Below are 10,085 nucleotides of genomic sequence, written 5' to 3'. Positions count from 1 at the left end.
GCGAAAGGCCTGCTGCTCTTTGGGGTGCAGTGAAAACTTCTCTGCTGTGATGCTGTCTCTGACCTCAGCATATGCAGACACCTAGCACTCATGATTCTCTGTCCGGACCTCCTTTCTTGCTATTGATCTCATTGATTGTACCTTGTCCTTGTTTGTCTTCTCTCCTGGGCTGAGAGCTCCCTGGGACACAGCTTTGGTGTGCCTGATGCCTGGCACATAGGAGGGACCCCAGGGCTTGTGGGAAAAAATGATCACAGAGCCAGGTGTGTCCCTAAGACTTCCCAGCGCATCTGCGTATCGCTGGTGCAGCCTATCCCCTGCAAGATCCCCCTTCGCAAAATTTCCAAACAGGCAGTTAAAACCCTTCCTTCCTGCAGCAGCTCACTTTGTTTTTGAATATTGACTACAGTACATGTTTGACCTTCCGGGATTGATAGCTTCCAATATTTAGGCCTCGTGTTTTGTTGTCAGGTAAACAACAACAGGAGTGCACAGGATTCTGTCTGCACTCCTTCTTGACTCTTGGCACATCTCACAGCACAGTCTGTGAACAAGCAGTTATGCCTGCTGTGTTCTCCATCTTAGCAGGATTTGATATTGTAAGAATGGGGAGCTTTAGCTCGAGGGTTGTCAGATGCAATTGAGGTTATAATTGTCCATGAGCCTCTGATCTAAGGCCTAGCCATGATCAGTTGTTGTAGTATTTTATGCTGCCTCATAAATGATTAGGGGTGAGATGTGTTGAATCTCTCACTTCTGTTAATTACACACTCTAAGTTACAGTTGACAAGTCCCCATGTTGAAGCAGAGGCCAGAACTATAATTAGATCTTGGAAACTTAGTAACTCTGCTGCCTTTTCAAAGGAATAGAGGAATGACAAATAGTTTTCCTGCCCTAATTTTAAGACTCACTCTTTTCACCTGACACTTAAATTCTGAATTCTATTTAGGTTCTTTTTATGTGTTTCTATCTGATTTTTCCAAACTTCAGCCCTATCTGAGCTATAAGAACTTGACTCCTGCACTTGGAGAGATCCCACTGTGAGGATCTGCGGTTGCTGAGGGCTCCTTTTGCTGTTCACTGCATCTCCCATCCCTTGACAAAGTATAGGACTCAGTGGCCACCTTTCTTTTCTTCTTTAAAACCATAGTGTGCTGGAGAAACACTAGATGATATTTAGTTTAACAAGAACCTGTTTATAATACTATCAATTGAAATGTCTGTAACAGTAAAACCTTGAAGGGGCATAGCATATTTTACAACTTGAGCGTATTCTCACATTTAGCATTTAACCTGCAGAACCACCCATTGCAGTGGGTCATTAGGCCCATCTCACAAATGAGGGGCCTGAGCCACCCAGGCAAAGGGCTGGCCCAAGGCCAAACCCAGAGAGCAGGCAGCAGCCCTGGTTGCAGGCCCCTCTGCACGGCACAGTGGACGAGGAACTGGGATTTCTGTTGACTGGAATCCTTTTTCCCCAACATTTTATTATGAAAGTTTCAAATATTTTGAAAATTTGTTTTAAGAACAATAAACAGTTCTGATTTTAATTGGTATAGGAGTATTTTCCATTAAAAAAAATATATATTTTTGAGACCGGGTCTCAGTGTGTCACCCAGGCAGGAGCAAAGTGGTGCAATCACAGCTCACTGCAACCTCGAACTCCTGACCTCAAGCTGTCCTCCCACCTCAGCCTCTCAAGTAGCTGGGACTACAGGAGCACACCACCATGCCCAGCTAATTATTTTTATTTATTTATTTATTTATTTATTCATTTTGAGACAGAGTCTCACTGTCGCCCAGGCTGGAGTGCAGTGGCGTGATCTCAGCTCACTGCAACCTCTGCCTCCCAGGTCCAAGCGATTTTCCTGCCTTAGCCTCCTGAGTAGCTGGAATTACAGGCACACACCACCACACCTGGCTAATTTTTGTGTTTTCAGTAGAGACGGGCTTTCACTATATTGGTCAGGCTGGTCCGGACCTCATGATCTGCCCATCTTGGCCTCCCAAAGTGCTGGGATGACAGGTGTGAGCCACCGCACCCAGCCACTAATTATTATTTTTTTTTTTAGAGATGGGCTCTCACTATTTTGCCCAGGCTTGTCTCAAACTCCGGGGCTCAAGTGATCCTCCTGCCCCAGCCTCCCAAAGTGCTGGGATTACAGGCATATGCCTCAGCACCCAGCTAGTACTAAATTATCTGGAGTGAGGGGTAAACTTATCATTGTGAAACCATGTTTTGATTTTTTAGAAAATCTTGCAAGTTTGGTAGCTTGCTTTTTTTTGATTCTGCCTCCACCAAATTGAATTCATTAAATTAAAAGTATTACAGGTTGGAAGTACATGAGTGAAAACGCATGTCAGTTGACTTTCAGAATGCCCGTCACAGTCTGCTTCTCAGCGGTTAAGGCAGTCTGGTACTGACGTGTTGGTTAGATCTTCCTCTCATCAAGGTAAGAAGGTGCCTGTGAGGCCTTCGCAGGGAGGCTATTCTCCATCCTGTATGATTGGATCTGCCTTTCTAGCCGCAGCAGTTACCGTATTCATTCTGGCAGCATTCCTGTGCTGTCTGCCAATAAACTATTGACCCACGCTAGCCCTCACCTGCGCTACTCATCTCTACTTAGTCCTTGAGCAAGAGTAGAAGAAAAATTTCATTTTTCACTCATGAATTTTTCTTTAATCTGTAACTATGCAAGTATTCTACTACTGGCTATCCTCTCTTCCTCTTTTTTATTTCCAGGAATAATTTTGGCTTTAAATGCTAGCCTGTTGCTCCAGACTTCTACCATATGTAGTTACATTTTAGGAAACGTCTAGTGGCCTGAAGTTTAGGCACGGAGTCTGGTGTTTGTTCACAGGGATCTTCTGTGGGGATGATACCTTACTCTGGTTTGTACCTTGGCTGGGTGATATTATACAGGTTTGTTCCATGGCTGGGTGACACTACACAGCAAAGGAATACTTGAGCTGGGCTTCAAGGAAACATTTAGCTATGTGGTCATTGCAGAAAGCACAGATGACAAACGGGGGCTGAGTGTAAGTATCCACAAGTGAGCACAGGTCGAGGCCTGAGGGCATCGCAGGAGCAGGCTGGGTTGCCATGCATTGTCCATGGGGCAGCACGAGAGGTTGTCCTAGGAGGCTGTTGCCAGAAAGTATGTGCTTAGTCCAGACTTCCCAGGTTCTCAAAAACCAGACAGCATCGTGGACACAGAGGAACTTCCCAGTTCTTCTGAAATCCTGATACTCTAAAACAATGAAACAGAAATGGATGCAGCAGTTGTCACAGGTATTAGTCAATAACCTAAGTGTTAAGAACAGTAAAACATGAACTAATAGCGATGTTAATTTTCACAAAATAGTCATCCCTTTTTTTTTTTTTTTTAATGGAGTTTTGCTCTTGTTGCATAGCCTGGAGTGCAGTGGTGTGATCTTGGCTCACTGCAACCTCCACCTCCTGGGTTCAAGTGATTTTCCTGCCTCAGCCTCGTGAGTACAGGTGCCTGCCATTATGCCCGGCTAATTTTTGTGTTTTTAGCAGAGACAGGGTTTCACCATGTTGGCCAGGCTGGTCTCAAACTCCTGACCTCAAGTGATCTGCCCACCTTGGCCTCCCAAAGTGCTGGGATTACAGGCGTGAGCCACCACACACGACCAAAATAGTCATCCTTAACTGGTTTGGACCATCTTTCATTAGTAAAATGAAAAGCATATGTGCACAGTAAAATTCCTTGCTGCAGATACAGGCTCACCTCCCACTGCCAACCCCTTAGCCCCTTGAACTGCTCATGTGAGGACCTCAGACGCACTTCTTTGAACACCGCGTTTCATATGAAAATACTGGAGGCAGAGTGTCCTTCCATTTGTGAGTTTCTGTTATTTTCGAGACAGGATCTCACTCTGTCACCCAGCCTGGAGTGCAGTGGTGTGATCACAGCTCACTGCAGCCTCAACCTCCCGGGCTCAAGCGATCCTCTTACCTCAAGCCTCCCAAGTCGCTGGGACCACAGTTGCGCACTGCCATGTCTGGCTAATTTTTTTGTTTTGTAGAGATGGAATTTTGCTATGCTTCCCAGCTCAGTCTTGAATTCCTGGGCTCTAGCGATCCTCCTGCCTCGGCCTCCCAAAGTACTGAGATTATAGGCGTAAACCACAGCACCTGGCCCATTTGTGTTCTTAGCATGCTTTAAGACTCTTCCACGCTTTCCTTTTTTGCATTTCCTCCTGTCGAGGTCCAGCTTATGACTCGAGGCAGGCAGTGTGGATGTGACACACTCTGATCCGTGTCCTGCACCGTGTGAACACCTTTGTTCAGTGTGTCTGCACATATGGATGTATCAGAAAACTTTCAGGAGCAAAATGGCTAAATCAAAGGCATACTCCTTAAATATCAATAAAGCTACATTGCCCTCTGAAGAACTTGACCAGTTTACCCTCCCACTTACAGAACAGGAAACCCAACTATTTAAAATGCACAACTTTTTAAAAGAGATTTATGGTTTACATTTTGTCTTTATTAAATTGTAATATTGGCCATCCATTTTATGGTAGCCATGAAGACTGTGTCCTTTCATTCTACAAGTAGCAGTCACACAGGCTTCTGGAGCATCGCATTATGATGCACACATGGTGGGACGCTCCGGCGACAGTCCCTGCTGTGGAAGAAAGTGGAGCAGAACCTGGGTCCAGAACAAGGGAGAGATGAAGTCAGACCCAGGGCTTTCAGAAATGCTGAATGAGCATCAGCAGCAGTCCGAAGATGCTGTACTGTGTATTTTATTGTGGGTTAACAGAATCATGTCAAAATTCTGTTCCTAGAAAAGGTTCATTGTTTTGGTGAAAATCCAGGATTTATACCTTATCATCCAAAACTTGCAGAGTTTTAAATATTGTATTGTGCCAGAGCCCCATTCCAGACCAGCAGGAAGTGGAGGGGTCCCGCGCTGTTCTCCTCTCCGCTGCCAGACAGTGGCCTCCTGAGTGGGAAGCTCCACTTGCAGGACCCTCCAGGTGGCTCGGTTATTAGTCTAGCTTAAGAATCACACAGCTGAGACTCTTCAGTGGGAGGGCATATCTTGAAGAGTGGTTGTTTGTATTTGTTTCTCTTTTGTTTTCTCTAGGATTATTTTTTAATGGTTAATGCATTCTTATGGTTTAAAAATCAAAGCCGCATGAAAAGGTGAACACTGAAGGCTCCCTGCCCATCCCATCACTCCATTTCTTCCTCTAGCCCTGCAAGCAGCCACTAGTTAGTTTGTGAATCCGGAGGTTCTTAATGTAGATACAGATATTTTCATTGGCCTTCACTTTCTTAAAAGGTAGCATGTTACGTACAGCATCTTTTGTACACCTAAACTCTCTTGGAGCTCTTTCCACTTCTCAGTACATTGAGAGCTTTCCATTAAAGGCTACATAGGGTTCCATTTTGTGGAAATAATGTTTTCTTTAGCCAGTTTCTTACTGATGAACTGGGTCATTTCCAGTTCTCTTTTGAGGTAATTGCAAAACAATTTGGTTAATGACAGCATCCTTAATTTTTGTTTTCACTCATATGCTCCTCCCATTTATCAGAAAAGGTAATAATTTTCCTTCCAATTTAGTCCTTTCCCTGCACATCGGCAGGAACCATTTAGAAAATTTGATGGAGGTGGGGAGCAAATCCAACGAGAGGTGTGCAGGACTTTTTATTCATGAAAACTTTAAATCCTGCTGAAATAAATATAGGAAGACCGACCTAAATGGAGACATACTATATTTGGGGATAAAAATACTCAATATTAGAAAGCTGTTAATCTTCCAAAATTAGTAAATTCAGTGCAGTTTAATGAAACTGCCAAATGGAATTAAAAATAGAATTTGACGTGCTCATTTTAAAGTTTATATTTAGAAAATAACCAAGAAAAGAGAACAAGGTGGGCATGTGGAGACTTGGCCTCCCAGATACGAAGTAAATGCAAAATTTATTTTGCAGTTTAGAAGAATATGGTGAGCTCAGGTTTGTCCAAACTGATCCATAGAAGAGCAGCACCTAAAAACCTTCCCATGTATCTATAGGAATTTATTTTTTAAAAAATGATGTAACACTCTATATCAGAAAGGACTGTTCACCAGATGGTGTTAAACCCATCTGCTACCCATTTGATTAAAAAAGAAAGGTTGGGCCAGGCAGGGTGGCTCACGCCTGTAATCCCAGTAATTTGGGAGGCTGAGGCCAGCAGATGGCTTGAGCCCAGGAATTGGAGACCAGCCTGGGCAACATGGCAAAACCCCATCTCTACTAAAAATGCAAGCAGTAACCGGGTGTGGTGGTGCATGCTTGCTGTCCCAGTGATGGGAGGCTGATGTGGGAGGATCACCTGAGCCCAGGGAGGTCAAGGCTGCAGTGAGCTGTGGTCACACCACTCTACTCCAGCCTGAGCAACAGAGTGAGACTTGGTCTCAAAAAAAAAGGAAGGTTAGATTTTTACTTCATATTCACAAAAAATTAACTTCCGTTGGATTAAAGCACTAACACCGGAAGCAAGGTTTTTCTTTTAAACCATTGGATGACAATGTTGCATTTTTTATAATCGAAGGGTAAATCTTTCTGAAAGTGACACAAAGTCCCCCATCTGTAAAGGAAAGGTTTCAGATTTGAGTATGCAAATTGATATTTTCCATAAGACAAAAGAAAGCATAAAGGAAAGCAATGGGCTGTATAAAATATTCACAAAATATCTGTCTGAAGATGGATATCAGATATATAGAGAGACCCTAACAAGGTCAGTAAGAGAAAGAAACTCACTTTAAAAAGAAGTCAGTGAGCTTTTCTATATTTTTTTCCAAAACAATTTTAAAAGGATTGGCAAAGCACATAAGCAGGCCATTCATCAAAGAAGTAAAGATGACTGATTAATAAGAAAAAGATGCTAGCATCACTAATAATCAGTAAGTTCACACCTGACTTTGGGATCCCTTGAACCCAGGAGTTCGAGTCCAGCCTGGGCAAGATGGCGAAACCCTGTCTCTACAAACAAAATACAAAAATCACCTGGGTGTGGTGGCACATGCCTGTAGTCCCAGCTACTTGGGGGGGCTGAGGTGGAAGGATCACTTGAGCCCAGGAGTTCGAGGCTGCAGTGAGCCGTGTTTGCGCCACTGCCCTCCAGCCTGGATGACAAAGTGAGACCCGATTTAAAAAAAAAAAAAAAAAAAAAAATCAGTAAAATGTAAATCATTGCATTCCTGATGTTGATATGCATGGCTTCTTTTTTTTAAAATGTTCAGTCTTACTAGAGGTTTCTCAATAATTTTTTCAAAGCAACAGCTCCCGGCTTCATTCATATTCCATTTTTGTTTTCAATTTCATTGGTGTCTGCTTTTTTTCTTCCTTTGTTCTGCTAGATGTGGGTTCATTTTACTTACAGTTTTCTGTTACTGTGGAAGCTCAGATTATTGATCTGAAACCTTTCATAATAAAAGCACTCAATGCAATAAATGTCCCTCTAAGCACTGCATTATGTGTGCCCACATACTTTAATATGCTATAATTTCACTTTTCTTCCCTTTAAAATACTTTCTGATTTCTCTTGAGAATTCCTCTTTGGTGGTTTATTTATGAGTATGTTGTTTAACTTCCAGGCAATTTCAGATTTTCCTGTTATCCTTCTATGACTGAATTTTAGTTCAATTCCATTTATGGTCAGAAACAAATTTTGTATGATTTCAGTTATTTTACATTCTTTAAGGTTTATTTTATAAACCAGGATATGGTCTTAGAGAATGTTCCATGTGCCCTTGGAAGAATATATGTATCACGCTGTTGTTGGGTGGAGTGCTATAAATGTCAATTACAGCCACTTGATTAATGATACTCAATTCTTCTGTCTTGGCTGATTTTCTGTTAGTTCTATTACTGTTAGGAGTATTAAAGTCTTCAACTGTAATGGTGAATTTGTCTAGTTCTCCTTTCAGTTGTCAGATTTGCTTCACATATATTGCCTCAGCACAATCTTCTTTGTCATGTTAGCCTTTTTTCAGTAATTCACCTGTCCACCATCGCCGTCTGCTTCCTGTCGTAACCCTGCTTTTCCTGGGCATACGGAGAATCTTATGTTCTATTTTTCTTATACTGTCTCATTTTTTAGGGATGACGCTTGCCACACTTAGAGTAAGTCCAGCAGGTTTTAGAGAGTGTCACTGTGCTTGTGCACTGTGGGCACAGAAGCTCTGTGAAGTTCTGCTGCCAGGTGCGTACACCTTTAAACGTGGTGCATCTTCTTGGTGAACTGAACCTTTTGTATAAAAACCCTCTTTATCCCTGGTAATTTCCTTTGCTCTGAAATCAATTTCGCTATTGCTTTCTTTTTTGGTTAGTGTTTTTATTATATTTTTTTATTTTTTATTTTTTATTTATTTTTTTGAGACAGAGTCGTCCAGGCTGGAGTGCAGTGGCGCGATCTCGGCTCACTGCAACCTCCACCTCCCAGGTTCAACCAAGTCTTAGGCCTCAGCCTCCTGAGTAACTGGGATTACAGGCATGTGCCACCACACCAGGCTAATTTTTGTATTTGTTTTTGTTGTTTTAGAGATGGGGTTTCACCATATTGACCAGGCTGGTCTTGAACTCCTGGCCTCAAGTGATCCCTCCTCAGCCTCCCAAAGTACTGGGATTATAGGTGTGAGCCACCGCGCCCGACCTGGTCCATCTTTTTCTGTCCTTTACTATTAACCTACTCATATGATTGCATTTAAAATGAATTTCTTACAGACATCATATAGCTGAATCATGTTTTTGAAAAATCATTCTGATACTGTCTTTTAGTTGGTGTGTTTATACTATTTACATTTAATGTAATTACTAATGTGTGTGGCTTCTTTTTCTCTGTTTTTTGTTCTTTGGTTCCCCCTTTTCCTGTTTTCTTTGGGGTTATTTGAACTTTTTTGTTGTTGTTGAGATGGAGTCTTGCCCTGTCGCCCAGGCTGGAGTGCAGTGGCGTGATCTTGGCTCACTGCAAACCTCTGCCTCCTAGATTCTGGGTTCAAGTGAGTCTCCTGCCTCAGCCTCCTGAGTAGCTGAGACTACAGGCACCCACCACCATACCCGGCTAATTTTTGTATTTTCAGTAGAGACAGGGTTTCTCTATGTTGGCCAGGCTGGTCTCAAACTCCTGACCTCAGGTGATCCACCTGCCTGGGCCTCCCAAAGTCTTGGGATTAACAGGCATGGGCCGCCACACCTGGCCTATTTGAACATTTTTAGTATTCCATGTTATCTATTATGATTTTGACCATATCTTTGTATAAAGTTTTGAAAGGAAAACATTAGCCTATTTAGAACCATTTTTGTCACTTAAATTTACTTGGAATACAGAAACCTTCCCACCATGTGGGTGCCTTTACTCGCCCCTCTTTCTGTTACAGTTGTCTTACAGATTGCATCTACATAAGTTGAAAACCTTATCAGATGATGTTATATTTTTTGCTTTCAACAATCAAACATGTTATAAAAACTCAAGAGGAGACTAGTCTATTCTATTTTACCCATTTTGGTTGCTTTTCTTCATTCCTGACGTTGCAAGTTTCCTTTTGGTGCTGTTTTCCTCTGAAGGACCAGCTGCCTGTGCAGTTCCTCTGAGCAGGTCAGCTGCTGCCAGTCCTCTCTGTTTTCATGCCTCTGACAATGTCTTTATTTCACTTTCATTCCTGAGGGATATCTCATTGGATAAGAATTCTGAATTGACAGTGATTTTCTTGCAGCACTTTAAAAAATGGGCCACTTCCTTCTGACCTCCATGGTTTCTGATGAAAATTCTGATGTCATTCAAACTGTTGTTTCTCTACAGATAATGCGTCATTTTTCTCTGGCTGTTTTCAAGATGTCTTTTAGTTTTTAGCAGTTTATGACGCGTCTGGGCGCTGACTTCTTTGAATTTATCCTGTTTAGGATTTACTCAGCCTCTTGCATCTGTAAGATTTCACCCATCTCGGGAATTTCTCAGCCATTAATTATACAGATGTTTGTTAAGCACTGCACTTTTTTGTTTGTTTGAGAGAGAGTCTCGCCCTGTCGCCCAGGCTGGAGTGCAATAGCACAACCTTG

Source organism: Macaca nemestrina, chromosome 1 (genome assembly GCF_043159975.1).
Source record: "Macaca nemestrina isolate mMacNem1 chromosome 1, mMacNem.hap1, whole genome shotgun sequence".
NCBI classification, from domain to species: domain Eukaryota; kingdom Metazoa; phylum Chordata; class Mammalia; order Primates; family Cercopithecidae; genus Macaca; species Macaca nemestrina.
Note: the sequence above shows the minus strand (reverse complement) of the source record.